At 41.4% G+C, this 17837-nt stretch overlaps 1 protein-coding gene across 6 annotated transcripts in view; it reads left to right on the top strand.

Annotated features, from left to right (window-relative positions):
- The first annotated feature begins 249 nt into the window (after nt 1-249).
- dgkg (diacylglycerol kinase, gamma) overlaps nt 250-17837 on the top strand; it is a 111015-nt gene continuing 93427 nt past the window's right edge. For 3 of the 6 annotated variants that reach the window (XM_020621706.1, XM_020621710.1, XM_020621705.1), the window contains exons 1-2: nt 11372-11766; nt 17607-17656. The gene's annotated coding sequence lies outside the window, so the exon portion shown is untranslated. Of the gene's footprint in view, nt 280-11371; nt 11767-17606; nt 17657-17837 lie in introns of those variants that run through there. The other 3 variants (XM_020621709.1, XM_020621711.1, XM_020621708.1) reach the window with 3 other exon arrangements.

Below are 17837 nucleotides of genomic sequence, written 5' to 3'. Positions count from 1 at the left end.
AATAAATCTTTTTAGAACACTGCGCACACTCTTGAATGATTACAAAACAAAACAAAAAAATATGCGGATAACTATCAAAAATGAATCATGGGGCTGTCACGTGATGCGCGAACGACTCGAACTGAAGGCGCGGGAGATTAATAATTCTGTTGGGTATACAGAAGACGGCACGCCATATCTTATTTTAGGATGTTACGTGACAAAAGACCAAACGAATTTGACCCAAAATATCCGGAGGTGAGGTGATGAAGTAACAGACTGCATAGCCTCAAGACACAGGTACGATATAATATGACCTTGGCTGCATTACAGTTCTTTCTTATTCGAAACGTGATCAATATGTGCGTTAAGTAGATGGGGAATTAACATGTAACATTTTAATTACATTCTGCTGAAGTGAACGAAATGACTCGAAAAAAGATTCGTTCACTTTGCTGAACGAGATTCAAAGAACCGAATCAGTAAAATAATCCGAATAACGCATCACTAATCTAAAGCTAACCTGTTTGTTTTAGTAGCATTAGCAACCTAGCATGGTCATGATTTTACCATTGTATTGAATTAACATGATTTAAATTTGAGAGTAATTGGAGCTTTGTGTAATGTTAGCGCTTTGAGCCGTAACCAGAGTGTTTTACTGGACTGACACATTTACTGTTAAGTCAGCTAACGCTAGCTTCAGACTGCAGGCTGCATTTTGTCCAAATTGTCACAACTAGGCATCTGTAGTTCATCTTGTCGCTCGGAAACAGGCTGTGATAGGTGGAGCAAAGGCTGAAAAGAAATTAGTTGTCTTAAAACAAGTAGCAATCTCTAGCCACCTAGCATGGTCATGAATTTACTTTTGTATTGAAATTAATATGGGCTTATTTATGAAGTAACGTCAGTGCTTTGTGTCACATCAGCAGTAACCAGAGCGTTCTTCTGGCCTGACATGTTTACTGTTAGCCAGCTAATGCTAGCTTGAGACTGGAGGCTGAATTTTCTGTGGTTTGGCCCAGTTAGGCATCTGTATTTTATTTTGGGAATAACTTGAGCTTTGTGTAACATTAGTGCTTTGTGTCAACATTTGTTTTGAGCCTCACTAGATCTTATAGGCTGAAAATAAGTTAGCAAGGGTTGCTTTAACATTTGGCCAAGTGGCAACAGTTGACTGGTACATGGCATATTTATAGCGATGTTGATTAATGCTCCTTAAAACAAAAACCCAACAAATAATTTTGTACTTTAAAGGCTCATCCTACCGCCTGCATCTCTCTTAATGAATATAAAGAACCCTGACCTTTTTGTTCTGGAGTAATGTAGTCAAGACAGAGATTATACCTCTACAGTGCAATAATCGATTTTGATTAATATTGCATAAAGTACAGTTCATTAAAGGCATGGTTTCCTCATTTCATTATGCAGCTAAATTACTGTTTCCACTCTGTGCCCAATCCATCATGGATGGAGGAGAATCACTTCTGTTTCTCATTAACAGTCAGCATGTGAGCAGTGGCTCAGTGACATCAGAGAGGGATTTACCTCGTAGGATCAAAGCTATCCTTGATATTTGTGTCCTTCAGTGTCTTCTCTGTGTCCCACCTCACACATCCACCTGCATGAGTTGGCCTTCTGGGATCATTTCAAGAGACTGTGTGCTCCAGACATAATGAACATGAAAAATCACTGCAGTGTTTCATCTTCACATTAATATTAACCCCTTACATGTACTCTTATTTGCCCATACACTGTATTTTTTTGAAGGAGTTTATAAAAGTAGATTTGTTGATGAGATCTATAATACTGACTAGTGTAAAAGACAGTTAAAGTATTTATTCTAACACTTAACTATTTAAAATGTTTTAAAATGTAATTATATTTCGGATAGGCTTATACACTGTTTCTCATGCTGCCTGTTCTCCACTTAGGGCAGTCTCCAAATGCTCATCTGTTGCCTTCATAAATCAAACATAATGTCCATTTCCACAGCACTCATTCATTAGCACAAAAAGAGTCATGTCAGGTGCTCCACTTTGCCTTTTTCGTTGAGCAGCGTCAAACTACCATGAATGAAACTCCACACTTCCTCCAGAATTTTCACATTAAAGTATGAAAACATTATTTCTGTTCAGAAAGCGGCACAGAGATGAGCTGTGTAGTTGTACTGATGAATTGGTGCTGTTGTTGGTAGGATGTAGATAATTCCCTCAATGCTTTTTGTCAGCATTTATTAGCAACCAGACCTTATTTGTGTTGGTCATGACCCTGTCTGTTATTCAGGGATCGGTCGTTATTTGAATACTGTCTGTGTGCCTCTATAACCAGATGCAGTATGTTTTTGGGTTGTCATTCTTCTGTCCAGCCTCTTGTCAGGAAGCCTTGATGAAGTTTCTTCCAATTTGGCACAAACATCCACTTGAACTTAAGGATGAGCTGATTAGATTTTGATGATTTGACTGATTGATGGAGGCATAAAACTGCTAAGCAGTAATTCTAGTTTAAATAAATATTTACACCATTTATTAAGAGTTTACTGTTCAGCTAATTTGCATCACTGTGTGGATATGGTTTGATTAAATTTGACTGACAATCCCCATTAGAATTAGATTTGAATATTGCTAATCACAATCTGAGATGGCATATTCATTTATTAATTAACTGAAGGCACCAAAACAAGGTACTGGGCAAAATGCTAGAAAACGAGGATGAAGTAAAATGTATAGAATAATCCAAGAGCACTGAAGTACATTACGTAATATACCCCCCCCCCCCTTTTTTTTAAATGACACATCGTCTGATTCATAATACCATCTAGAGGCTTTCTCTGCTGCCTCTGTGCTGCAATAGATGGCACCTCCTCTTGCCTGTAATGTCAAGTGCAGCATAGGCTCTACAGAGAGACTGTCCTGCAAAACCCCTGCACTCAACCTCTACAGGCATGCACTTCCCCTTCCAACCTTGCCTATGGCAGTCATTGATTAGACTGTCATATTTCTCCCTGTTCCGCTTGTTAGAAATTAACCCAATTCTTTTGTTGGAAGCATGAGAAGTGAAGACAGGAGAGGACTGTTTAAAATCAGCAGAAAGTTTACTGAAAGTCTGATCACAGGTAGGTCAGCACTGGGATCAGAGATATAGAGCTCCCGCAGGAGTTCCATCCACTGACCCCGAATTAAGGTCTTACAATACATTTTATCTTATTGGGCTGCTCCACCCTAAACAAAGGTACAACAATTCATGCATTGTAATCCTATTGGTCATTGGTGCACTGATCAATGGGTGGCCTGAGTTGTAGGCCCCGATGCTAATAAGTATGTTAAACTGGCCAGGTGGTCATCTCAGGTTGTAGCCCCCGGCCTCTGCAGGACATCCCAAGTCAAAGCGGAACTGGGGATATGCTAAGTGGGTTGAGGTGTGAGTGTAAAACAGGCCAACAGGTTTGTTCACAAAGAGATACAGACATTTAGTCTTTACAGAAGTTACAGCATTCAAAGTAAGCAGATTCTGCTTCATTACAATTGTAAGATATATAAGCAAGGAAAATAAATGTATTAAAATAACCAAAGCTCAGTAGTTCTGGACAATCATCAATACAGCTGTAATATGTATAAACAAGGAACAAGCCTCTGACACCAGCACTATATCAGGCCTAAGAGAGGTCTTCGCAACATTCTGAGGGAACTTGAGTTGTCTACCCAGATCCACTAACAGCTGCCAATCCTGAGCTATGTTGATTAGATGAACTGGGAAGGACATCATAGACAGCCTGATTCAAGAACTTGATGCGATCTGGCTCTGCTTGCCAGAGGTCGGCCCACGGGATCTTCTTCTCCACAACTTGCTCCCATTTAGTCCAGGCTCCTTGCTGTCTCGTTCCCACTGCTCTCTTCCTCAGCAACTGCTCTCACCTCCTTTTGGACTAGTTGCCTCTGCTCATTACCCCGAGTCTTGTCAAAACGGGGTTGCAAAAGATCCTAACCCAGCCATTCCTCTGGCTACTGTTCCCACCAGGACTCCATGGTGTAGCTGTGACTCTGCTTGTTCCACTGCAGCCTCTGCTCTCCACTTCCTCCTGGTCTTCACTATTACTCCTGCCCCAGAGACTTTTGGGTCCCTTGACTCTCGGAGTTGAAGCACTTCCCTTGCCCACGAACCCTTAAACTCCTCCTCCATGGATTTCTAGGGGAGCGTTAGTTTGCAGGTATTCCCATAAAGGGCGATGTTACTCAAACTCCTTGGCAACCCTAAACATCTCCTCAGGAAACTATTGACTCTTCTTTTGAGGTCTACTATGGTGTAGATCGGGAAATCATAGAGTAGAAACATCCCCTTTCTTAAACCAGAAGAACTCAGGCAAAACCAAATACCTGCAGATAAATAAATAACACAGGACTAGTCATAAAACCTTGGACTCTCAGAGCTAAATCAAAACATGGGAACTGGTAAGCAAAGTAAATTTTCCTTGTAGGTTGAAATATGAGCACAGATGTACAGCATCAATTTCTTTCTTGTCATGGTTTGGACTCAGTTTCCTGGTTTTGGGTTGTTTTGTTCTCCGTCCCTCCCTGCTGCTCCTCCTTATCACTTTGATCCGGCATCATTCCACTCCCCTGGTGCTCATTACCTCCCGGTCCTGCCATGTATGTATATGTATATATATATATATACCCTGTTTTCCGCTCATTCCCCGCTTGTTAATTGATGATTGCCTGTCCTTACGTTTACCTGCCCTAATGTCATATTCAACGCTGCCACAGATCCCATGCTACTCTGCACTACTCGATGCTCCTTGACACTCCCCTACGCTCCGTCATGTTCAATACTGCCACGTCTCTGCTCTATGCGACTCTTTAGTTCGGTCCCGCTGCTAACCTCTGCTCTTGCCGCGCCTTTGCTATACTTCTGTCACATTCCTGTTGTGCTGAGTTTAACCTGCCTGCCAGCTATGTAGTGAGTGTCCCGACACTGTGTGCTTACCCAACTGCCAGCAACACTATGTGATTACCTGACTGTTGGTAACACTGTGCACTCACTTCCTTGCCCTGATCGTCCTGGCTCCTGCTGGTCCCACCTACATGTCCCAGTCTTCTGATCCTCCTGGTTCCTGCCACTCCTGCACTACTTACCACTATATCCTGGTTCTATGCCCCCAGTCCTCCTGGTTCTGGCCCGGCCTGTCCTCCATTGCCCGCTGCCCTTCCAGCCCGTCCTGTTCCTGCTCAACCTCTTTGCCACCCAGCATAATTTGTTTAACTATTTAATAAACCTCTTTTTGTAGTATTTCTCCTGTGAGTTAACCACAGGTGTTGAGCCCATGCATTGGATTAACATCTGAAAAAGATGTTTTCACCTAGAGCAGTTGATAAGTAGTAGCATGTACTGTGATGAATTAACAAACAGAGCCCTGGCCTGCATTTCTCTCTTGGGAGCTTTGTTGTCATATTCTGCTATGGATCAAAAACCAGATATTATACCGTACTTGTATAGTGTTAGCTCTTCCTAATGCCCTCCTCACCCCAGAGGAATCCCAGGATGCCCAATATTTCAGATACGAGTCCCGTTATTGACTGCCTGTGGTGGATCTGGTTTGGCTGCATACATTATAGCAGTTCAACCTCCAGGGAGAGTTGGCTCCAGAGGAACTTGAGATACTGAAGATTTTCCCAAAATGAAACCTAACCAGCTGGATGGATGAGGCGAGTCCATGAGGAAATGGACATGTCTGTAATAACTGCAGGACAGAGGGCAGTGAACGAGGGAGACAACAGAAATTACAACAAAAAATGGAAAATTACTTTAGCTGATGAGTTTTATGGACAAAACTGAGATATGATGACGCAAGTACCCAGGCTGCCACAATTTAAGATTTTAATGGATTTTTTTCTGTGCCCACAAAGTAATGATTGTTTAACTTGGCCAAATCACATTAAAAGGGTTTGTCTTGCAAAGCATTAGGCTTTTATTGTAGAGCAGCCTCAGGAAACAAAGTGTATTTGTTGTGGTATTTAGCACTTATTGCTAATGTTTATGCCTTTTCAGAGACAACTGATTGCTTGATGTTAAGGTCATCACATACAAAAGAAAGCTATCTTTTTTCAGTAATTCAGCCATCAGCCACTTTCCAGCCACGAACCATGCTCCATTATGAAATGTGCACAAATGTTTCCATTGGTTCTGGAGGTCATCCTTGACTGATTTTTGTGAACTCTTTGATTCATACGTTGCGGGGGAGGTGTTGCTGCAGATGAATGGAGCTCAGATCAGTAGGCCGGACAGACGGCTAAACGAATGACTACTCACGTTAATCTTTTCCATGTCTGACTGAGGATGAAACAATCTGTCATGATACTGAGTGGAAAAGAACCAGTGGAATGGAAAAGACTCGTTGTCTTCTTGTTGTCCCTCTTCGCTGCTTATGCAGCTGCCTTGCACTCTTCTGTCCTTGGTCCATTTATTACTGCTTCCCACTTCCAGTTTGCTGCTGTTATATTGAGTCTAGTTGTGTGTATGTGTGTGAGACACTCCCACTCTACACACTGCCCACAATACACCAATAGACTGCTTGCTGTCCATGACTGTAACAGTGCTGATGATGAAACTGTGCTCGTGTCAGGAGTGATATGTCAGCAGTGGTGCTCTGATAATGAAGAAAAATGAGGAAGTGAAAAGCTGTGGTGCAGACCCAGGTGGAGCACTTTCCAACTCATCAGTCAGAGAGGATCTCCAGAGTTTGTGGCAGTAGATGCAGCCTTTACCGTTTGTTTCCTCATTGTAGCAGGTGTCACATGAAAGTGACTTGTGACCTTCATCTTTAAATCTACTCACAAACCAATCTCAAAGTCTCAACACTTTCATGCTGTCTGATGTTTTGATGTTGCAACTGCTGTTTGTCCCTGTGATGATGAAACCAGCCCCGTGTCCTCCATCTCATCACACGGACGGTTAAAAGCCACCTGTGTCTGAGCCCACATAACACGCCCGCGCTCTTCAGGTTTGATCAATGGAAAAAACAGCCAATCAAGGAAACTCTAATCCTAAAATGAAAGATGACGTTTCAGCACCAATTCACCCTCCTCAGACCTTGTCATTCATTACAGCATTTTTACCCTTTGGTTTTTGTACAACAAATAACAGAGCTTGTTAATACTGAGCTTCAGAGGTGCTGGCAGGGCGATTTTGTTGTCTCTGCACAGGGCTGCTGCACATGGCATCATATTTGCTTTACAGATGTTAGTCTTACTGATGAACCTACAGCAAGTTGTTTTCATCTCCTCTCAGTTTTAGCTCATTGTTTAATGTCTGATCTGTTACTTTGTCGGTTCACTTTCACTGTCCCCACGGTCTTGGCCTCAGCAGGCAGCTGAAAACTCACTGTAGCAGTAGCACAGTTATAGACTAACTGAACATAACCGATAGGGTTGGGATGATGTGACTTTTTCTCAATACGATTTGACGTATGATATGGTGTGTACGATTTGATTCAGTCACTATACAATTATAAATTCAGTGGCAACAGTGTATGACTAGCTCTGGAATACTTGTTCTTTATTACTCCCTTTTCCCCTTTTCTAGCACTGTTTGATTATGTAAAGAACAACCAGGTGTATGGCGACCACACCATATATACCGCTAGACAAAATGATAATATTGTGATGTTTTTGTATTATGATACATTGAATTTCAATATATTGTCCCATGGAGCATTTAGCACCTAAACAATCACCTATTTCCTTCAGGAGTTGGTGGAGGCCAAAAGCAGAGCTAAAAGACAGTGAATATTAACCTAATTTTGCCATATAACTAGAAACACAGCTCCAGCTACTTCCTGTGCAACTGTTGGGTGCGTAAATAGAAAATGGTCTTCTGGAAGTCTTGTGTTCCCAACTTGTATTTGTTGCCACCGAGGCAGAACTTGGATGCAAATGCTTGCCATCCATCCCATCCTCCTTATTACTTGTGCAAAAGTATAACACTGTCTATGATACCTAGAATGAATGTTCCAGGCAACCGTTACTGTAGAGTGCTTGTCAAAATGTGTGTGACAAAGTGATTAGTATATGAACTATCTAGAAGAGGAGATGACATAAAACAACATTTTTCACAAGCTCTTTTTAAGCAGACTTCTACAGTAATTGAGTTGTTCTAAGTGAGTATGTAATGGGGCTGTCAGGGAAACAGTAGCCAGACAATCTGCTTTTAATCTCAAAAGAAGTGACGTGCTGCTATTTTTATCCTGTTGTCTGCCTCTCATATTAAGCTGAGGGCCATTTGTTTTTGCTGCAGCCCCTTCTCTGCATCACTCCTGATGGCTGATTTTCAAGTGTCAATTAAGTGGAATGCGACTTTATTCTCGAAACGTGGCCTTTGCCTCTACAGTTACATCATCTTCGCTGACATTCACCAGGCCCTCCTTTCCTCCTCTGACTGCCTCAAATCCACCAAGTAGTGCATAAAAGTTATCAGTGAATGTCAGACATTCTTTGGGAAGTGGTAGACACTTGGAGTGAATTGTGTTTTTCTCCTCCAACACAATTGCATTCCTCTGGGCTACTGAGGAGAACCAGTTTCCCTTTTAAGATCGGGCTCTTTTTTGCTTGTACTTCCACAGAGTTTCCATCACCTAGACTGTTCCCATCTCAGGATCGTGGCTTTACAGCTTTACGCTACAGCCTCTGCTCATTGCTTCCCCCTCTCTGCTGCTGGGGTTGACTGCTGTTTGTATCAGTTACAAACGAACAAGGCATGAAACAGATATTTGATTTGCTGAAAGGCTCAGTTTAAGTTCCAAGCAACAGGAAGATGGAAATATGAGAATGAGGGGACAGAGAGCTTCTGTTGTTTCTCTGGGGATCTGCCTCTTTTAGCTCATATCTACACCAGCAGGAAGTGATGCAGGATTCTGTGCAATGAGGCAACACACCACGTGGGTATGAAGGAGAAAGGAAAAAAGACAACTGGTACAAGTAGAGTATGTGTGTGTTAGTGCTGTTAGAGGAGCTGATAGATAGATGGATGCTTCTGGCTTTATTCATCAATGACTTCACTACAGAAACAGCCAGCAGCACAACAACAGGCCAACACATTGTGGTGACACTTTTTGAGCTGTGTGACATACTGTGCAGGATGTACTGTGTGTGTGGGTGTGAGGGAGAGATAAAGGGAAACAGAGAGAGAGAGAGAGATAATGTAATGGTAATAGTGAGAACAGTCAAAAGAGAAGAGGCAGATTTTGAATGAGACTGTGTGACATGTTTTGACATATTTTGCTGCTTCTGTGTCACATTGTTGCTATTTGAAATTTATTTACTGTACGATACACAAACTAGTGCTTTATCATGATTTGTTTGACTACCATGTTTATCCATTATCTCACTGAATTCTGGATTATTACAATTTTATGTTTTCCAACATGCATTGGCAAAACTAGATTAAATTACGACTATATTAAATTTTACAGGTGTCCCTAATAAAGTGGCCACTAAGTAAACATAACTGCCAGGACTGGCTCCAGCTGAGGACTACAGTGTATCCTGTGTGTGTGTGTGTGTGTGTGTGTGTGTGTGTGTGTGTGTGTGTGTGATAAAGCTATTCTCAGTGATTCTGTCTTAAATGACACAATTACTGGGAAATAGAACGTCTTAACCCGTCTTACCTCCCCCAAAAGAGACGTTTTAACTTGTTGTTTTATTCCAGTTGTATTCTGGTATGGAAGTTTTAATGGAAACCATAGAAAAGTTGAATTTTGACATTCATTGTGTGTGTGTGTGTAGGGTATATACACACTACAGTGGGTCTCCTGTAAAGCTCCCACCATGTCATTCCTGACTCTGCAGCTATGCAACATAACATAAGAACTCCCTCAATGTATTAACTATGTTAACTAGAGCTTTTGCAACAAGACATCAAAATTAAATGACAAAATGTGTAATTTATCCAGGCCCTCTGGAATGACGCAGTGTTTTCTATTATAACATCCCTGTTGACAGGATGGTATCATTTATTTGTGCCTTCTAATGCTATACACCAAAATAAATCAGTTTTATGATATGAGAAGGACATGGTTAAAGTTATTTTAGGCACAAAACAACTTAGGCTTCTCGAAAGATCATGGTTTTGGTTAAAACAGTTGTTAATGTTATGGACCTTTGTTGCCATGGTTACAATAATGAATACGTTGTTGGGAAAGAAAAGGTGCATTAACTAAGATTTTGCACACTGTCTGACAAACCCAGTGACAGTGGGACAGGACATGGTGTCTCTCAGCTACACCCCCCCTCCATGACCCTCTGCTGCCTACAGCCTCCTGTTGTTATTCCAGCTTCTCCACCCTGTGTTGTCAAAGTACGGTCTGTAAATTAGCTCCGCCTGCCGCCTAGCCAAGGTTAGAAGAAGGGTTTTTCCAGCCACCAGTAGTCATGTCAAACAGCCATGGAGGAGCTCTGGGCAGCTAAAAGTCTGAACCAGCATCCAGATGTGGCCTTCATCCTTCTGGATGTGTTAGCATCTAACATGTTTGTTTTGGTAACATTAGCAACCTAGCATGGTCATGATTTTACTATTGTATTAAATTAATATGAGTTTATTTAGGGAGTAACTGGAGCTTTGTGTAACATCAGCAGTAACCACAGTGCTCTACTGGACTGACACATTCACTGTTAGTCAACTAACGCTAGCTTCAGACTGGAGGCAGTATTTTGTACAGTTTGTCCCAACCAGGCATCCGTAGTTTACGTCATCACTAGGAAACTTGACATGATGATAGGGGCAAACAGTAGTTAGGAGTGGCTGATGGTGTCAGTTTGAGTCTCACTGGACCCTCTAGGCTGGAAACACTGATTTTCAGTTTGAACAGCGGTCTCCTTTATTAAAATCCGATATTTTGCTGTTGGATCCATCCAACCCGACCTCCTCCATATGCTGAATTTATCAGTTTTTAAAAAAGTCTTTTGCTTCTGTCATAATTACTGACTGCTAGAAGCAATTGACTGTATTGTTCTTCTTGGGGGGACAAAAGTGATCCATGATGCATGCATGCCTGTAGAAAACAGTGTTTTTACAGTATTGAGATTTTAATTATTTGTTTTTTAATGTTGTTTCTTTTGGGCTGTTTGAAATTGTAGCATCTGTTGTGCTTTTGTGTTAAATTCAATATTTAATAAAGACAAACGATAACTCTTTGATAAATCACTTTACTCCTTGGTCACAGTTTTGTTAGTGTCCTCTGCACAATATTACAAATAAAGATATATATTGGATTATTTCTCCTGTTTGCTGATTTGTTATTCACTGCAGAAAAGAACATAGAGAGGAGAAAGACAGACAGATTTAAGGTGAAACGAAGGAGGAACAGAAGCCCCGTTTGCGGCTGTTGATCAGTGAGACGGAAACAGGGAAGAGAGTGAGAGAGGAAACTGAACACAGGGGGAAGCAGAAGCAGAGAGCAAGAGCAGGCATTAACCATGCGCACATGAGAATGAGAGACACTGAGAAAGAGAGGAGAGAGCGCGGGAGAGGGAGGGCAGCAGAGACAGCAAAAAGGCTTAATTAATTCAGGGTGGATGGGAGGGTTATTGCTGCTGTCATGCTGCATGTAGTCGAGTGTTTGTGTGAGCACAGAGGACGCCTCGGCTGCTGCTGCTTACTGGGCACCAGACACCAGTCCAGCTGAGCCACGACTCCACTGACTGACTGGCTGGCTGAGTGGCTGTCTGAATAGCTGGGTCTTCACTGAGCGGCTGAACAGGGATGTTACATGGACTATTGTGGAAGCAGCATTGCCCAGAGGTAAGGAAGACATTCTCTGTGATTACTGCTCCTGTTTACGTTTCATTCTCTTGCTTCCATGTTGTTGGTCATGCTCTTTATTTAGTCACATCTGTTTGTGCTGCACTTAAGGATTTTTATTTTGACACACTTTCCTGTTTGTTTCTTGCACACTTCCATTTCTTTTTTGCCACAAAGGCTAATTTTTTCTTTGCTCGTGTGTCAAAATGTGCCTTAACGTGTTCTTGCCCCAAGTTTTTTTTCTTTTATTTAAATGAACATGTCTGAGCAAGTGAGGCTAATTTGGCTTTTTGGTTTAGCACCACAACTTACTGGATCCTGTAACTGAGGAGGTTTGTGGTGTGTTTTTGGGTGGAGACTGAATAAAAACAAAATGTCTTATTCTACCACAGGAACCAGCTGGACACAAAACAGTTCAACACATAATCAATATTGTAGTTAGATCAGCTGGTGCCTGCTGACACAGACGCCACCTGTCATGACCAGGATGGTCTTTTTCAAAAAAAAAGTGAATTAAAAAAAGTAATGTCCTGACATTTTACTCCAGGATGTTTCATTGAAACAGTGACCTTTGTCAGGGAGTTGCATGCCAAGGGCATAATGACCAACTCATGTTCATATACATTTCTCATAACCTGATAGTTTACTGTCCATTTTCTTCCTGATATATTAAATTAACAAAAGCAACCAACTGAATTTGTGTATTATTTATAGTATATATCGTGTGTGCTGAGAGGGAGAAGTCGAGATACTGAGACAAGATTTTCCACCATCTGAAACAAATTCTAATGCTACCATTTTGTATTTAAATATCTAATTAAACAGTACTGGTTTTTGTGTATATGTTGCACCTAATGTCACTCCCTTTTAATCCCAGGCTGCCTCCTTGAGAGTGATGCTTTAGCATGGGACGGCTGACTTCTCGTGATTAGTCTCCAGTCGACACACCTAATTACATCTCATCAAGCAATCACCAAATGAGATGGTTGTTTATTTCTTGACAGCATCCACTTGGTCGGTGATAAACATTTAGTCTGTGAGAGCACAAGCGAGTGGGGTGGGTGGGGGGAAACACACCAGGACAGTGAGACAGAGTCTGAACAGGAAGGAGGAAGGCAGAGTGTAAGGATAGAGGGTGATTAATTAGCAGCGGTCTGATGTGCAGCTCACAATCTGAGTCCCGAGACAGCAGATGAGCCCTTGTGGGTACAGTATATGTCCCTGTGACCATGTGTGTTCATGTTGTTTTAGCCTGTTAACAGTCTGTGTGAGCTGAGGTGGTCCATTTGCCATCAGACAGTAATTCTTCACATGAGTAAGAGTAAAAATTGAACATTGTTAGGATGTGAGAGTGCACAGACCCACTCATTTTGATTTATTTAATTTCCATGGCGACCCATCTAGAAGATGACCCTAGCTAAAAGAATTGCTTACACAAAATGAGGTAGACATGCTCAACAGATTTTAATGTATTGTCTGATTTACAGTATGTTAAATCAGCATTTGGATACAATCACTAAAACCTGAATAATGAAGGATTTTTGTACATGAATCTTTAACACCAAAAGTTATTCTGAGTCACTCTTGTCACCGACTTCCTGAAAATGTCATCCACCATACACAGTATTTATAATCAATCATCAGTCAATCAATCTTAAACTTTATTGCCAGGTATGTTAAAATACAAGGAATTTGACTTCAGCTCAATGGCCCCTGACGTGCGCCAAATAAAACAAGTAAAAAGCAAGATGACAAACAACCATCTATCTCTAAATATATTCATTAAAAATGAGCTATTTTATGGACAGTGGTTACATCTAAAATTGCTGCACTGTGGTGTTTGCTGTATCTTGTTATACATATAAACATGATTCAAATGTTCATCAGAGTGATGGTCCGGAGGAAGAAACTGTCCTTGTGTCTGGTTGTCTTGGCGTACAGTGGCGTGTAGTGCCGTCTGGAGGGGAGGAGTTCAAACAGTTGTTCACCAGCTGGTCTCTGACTGTCGTCCACTACCTGCTGTAACCCTGAGCAGGTAGTGGACGACAGCTTTTTAGTCTTCACTGAAAACATCTGCTTCCTGCTGTGGCTGAAAGTGTAGTAGCAGCTCCCCCTGCATCACACTCTCAAACATTATTGTCAAGCTCTTCAAAGCAGGCAGAAGATTATTTTCTTTTTTTTTAACTAGTTTTTGGCATATGTCTAATATATATCGTATATATCTTTAAGGAGCCGAGCTTTTTCTGCATTAGGGAGGAATCACTATCGTGGGTGAGAAACGCTATATTGGGCTCCAGTTGTTTCACTGTAAATGTCCTCCATTGGTTGGCCAATCGAAAGACTGGATTGGGAAGCAGCAACACAATTAGGTGAATCCATGTTTTGCTCACTTGCATCTTTTCTTTGTGTCTTGGTCCCACCAATGTAAGATGAAAGGAAAAAAGTGAGGAGAGAGGAACAGCAAACACGCTTAAAGAGGCATGAGGCATCATTTCCTCTGATCCTTCATCTGAAGTGTCCAAACGCCAGCTGATTTTTGATAAAGAGACGTATTGGTCCTTAAAAAACTTCTGCAAAAGATGCACTCGTGTCCTCTCTCATGGCTCCTTGCTCCTCAGAACAGGAATAAGAGCTTTGAGACGTTTCGATTGAGTACTGAGGAACGATCAAATAAAGGAATTGGGATTTACCAAATGTCTAAGGGTTCCAGTATGCTTCAGATGGTTAAGCTCAAATGACATGTCAACGCCATCTAAAGGTAAAAGTGCCACATTCAGGGCAGGACAACAGACCTGTTGTTACAGACACCGATCTCGCCTCAAGATTTCTCTTCCTTGGCTTTCTTGATGAACTGTTGTTTCTCTGGGAAGGTATTCATGATGTTGCACTCATCTGTGCACACATAAACTGACAGAAATAGAGATGAAATCCTGCCTCATTTGAACACCTCTGCAAACATACGTAGAGTGGGCGTGATTGTCAAACTGTTTGGAAAAAAGTGAGCATTGAAAAGTAATTCAGATACTGTTCATGAGCGTAGCAAACACTTTATTTAAAGCGTACTAAAGTCTTTATGTTTGAGATCCTCATCGCTGCTCTCAACTTGTTTTGGATCCACAGTACTGTTTCCTCAATGATGGGAGAAGACATATTATTGGGCAAACACTGGGATAATTAAATATCCTGTCATGACTAAGTGACTGTTTAGGGCAGATAAATCTGCTATAAAATACAACTAGTTGCTGCTGTCAGTGTGTAGGTATTTACTGTATGCTTTGCTTAAGTAAAAAAAAAAAATTAGAGCTGAAAGATGTTTAATAAAAATGCGATAGATAGAAAATACCCAGTTCATGTGAGCTTTTACCCCCTGAAGGTACAGAATCTCTCCTGTGATCAAAAACATGTTGTGTTTATTGCTACTTCACAGGGGGCGGCTGTGGCTCAGGAGGAAGAGCAGGGTCGTCCCCTAACTGTAGGCTTGGCAGTTCAATCAGCTTCCTAGTCCACATTTTAAAGGGCCTTTAGGACCAAAATGAACCGCATGTTGCTCCCAGAGAAATCATCAGTGTGTGAATGTTTGTGAGCGGAAATGGGTGTAATAGTGTAAAGTGCTTTATAAGTCAATTTACTTGGATGTTTCTCCTTCACTATGCTGAATGATGTCAGTGCAGTCTGACAATAGATTGTTGTTTGCACCTGATTTTGTGACAGATCAACCAGTTTGGAGCCAGTCATGATCATGATTATGTAATGTACACAAGTGAGATGTGGAAACAGAGACTGAGAATGGACTCACAGTGAAGTCCAACAATGAAACTTTTAAAATAGTAGTTGAGTTTGTTTAAGCTTGAAGGTTTAAGGATAAGGATAATCACCTTTATTGGCCAAGTATGTTACACACAAGGCAACTCAACCGGGGAGCACGGGGGGGGGGGTTCTTGTGTTGTCTTGCCTAAGGATACTTTGACATGTGGACTGCAGGCACCGAGATTTGACCCTTCAACCTTCTGGTTGGGAGACAACTGCTCTACCCACTGCCTTCCCCTTTAAAATGTGCCTCTGCAAAAGAAAAGTCCTGGATCTGTGGTTTCAGGATCTGGTGACATATTCACTTTTAATATTGTATTGTTGACAGCTGCCACAAGCCAGAGAAAGAGCCTGTAAATGTATTCTTTTCAACTGGTTGACATTCCCCTTTAAATATAGTGCAATCAGTTATTGTGTATAGCTTGGCCTTTCTGTTCCCCTCTGCATTTTGCACGCAATCCCCCAGTTGCCATGACACCCAGGCCTTCCATAAATACTCCTGGTATTTGTGAGGTTACATCTCCCGTAGGTTAGAGAACAGAAACCCAGGGTCCTGTGTGAGTCTCGCCTGCAGCAGAGCCAATCACAGATCGATCCACAGCGTTCTCAGATGGTTTGAGTATCAACTAGTCATGTCCAAGCCCAAAGTCTGCTCAGTGTACTGACGCTACAGTGGATCCCAGTACAATCGCATGTTATTTTCTTGTAACCTTGACAATGTACACCTACTGTAGGCAAATAACTGGGTGGTAGAAATTCAGTAGATGAGTAAAAATGCTGACATTTGTCTGCTGGAAGCAAAGGTTAAAAATGATATGATTCATTCTCTTGAGATGGAAAGAAGTGTTGCAGAGAAGATCAGATTTTTAAAAAGGACTAAGAGGAAACAGCGAGTTGTGATAATGGGGCTGAGAGGTGAAGATGGGTTGGGACAAGAAGCAGGAATATTGTGTGTGTGTGTGTAATTTTCTGGATGGTATGTGTGTGCATCTTGTCAAGTCTCGACAAGGCATCAGCGGCAGCCCTTTTATGGGTAAAGATGAAGCTCAGTCTGCAGTCCCTCAGGTGAACTGTGCCCCATTGCAGCTAAATATTAGCTACAGAATTTGTCCCGAACTTAGTCTTTGGCCTGTTCACACTTACACCTGTGCCATAGTGCCTGCCACTGAAAACCTCAGGAATCGATATCCTCAGCAAAACATCTGAAAGCAGCCTACTTCAGCAGAAATGTTTCCCACTGTCTGTAGAGGTAAATTATTCTCTCTGAGTAGAAACTCTTAATTTGGAAAAAGTCATTTCCCCTGTGATATTGTCAGTGTTATTTCCCTCTGCAGGGCTGGGACAAGCACATCCAGCCACGTGCAAGAAAGCTTCACCAGTTTAGATCTTTATCAGTCCATGAGAAAAAATCTTTTTGCAGGGAAGCATCAAAACAATAAAAAAAATGACAGTAGAGCAAAAGGATAATAAAACATTGCATTACAGCAAATACGGTTATACAGGTAACAAAGAGGCAGTTAAAGAAATGAAGAAGTTGAAGTTAGATGCACAAAAAAGTTAAAGCTAATTCTCTCCAACAAGTCCTTCAAATTAAATAATTAAAAAAATTTAAAAGATTGTTGTGATTGTCTGTGCCTTCCAAAACCTGTACAAGTCTGGGTTGAAAAATAAATCTGTTCTTTGTCAGGTTTGGTTAGGTTTAGGCACATACACTGCTTGTTTAGGTTTTAGTAAACATCATGGTTTAGTTTTGTAAAGGTTATGAGATCTCTGTCGCCATGGCTACAATAATAAACACATGGTCAAAGTTAGAAACAATTGTGGTTATACTTAGAAAAGAAAGTAAATGACTTTCGGCTCCTGTGTTTAAAGTCCATCGTTGTGTTGAGCATCCATCCACACTGACCCCCTTGCTAAGAGGTTTTCCGACATCCCCCATTGCCCCTGTCACAATTAATCCCAGGGTTTTTTCACAGTTTTGAGGCACTTTCTAAAATGACTGATGCTGTTGTTCTCCTGTTGTTCTGTCATAGGTACCACTGCTTCCAGGGTTGGAGCTGAATTGTGACTGAACAGGTTGTGGGTGAGAATTTTGCCCATTGCATTATTTAAAATGTGCCAATGTGCAAAACATACATGCACCTTTCTATATTATGAAGAGATCATTTGGACTCAAAAGTGGTGTAATATCATCTTGCCATTTTGGTCATTTTAGGTCATGTTTCATTTACATTTAGAAAAACCACCATTACAGAAACAAAACC

This window comes from Monopterus albus, unplaced genomic scaffold (assembly GCF_001952655.1).
Source record: "Monopterus albus unplaced genomic scaffold, M_albus_1.0 scaffold266.1, whole genome shotgun sequence".
Classification (NCBI taxonomy): Eukaryota; Metazoa; Chordata; class Actinopteri; order Synbranchiformes; family Synbranchidae; genus Monopterus; species Monopterus albus.
Note: the sequence above shows the minus strand (reverse complement) of the source record. Positions and strands in the feature narration are given on the sequence as shown.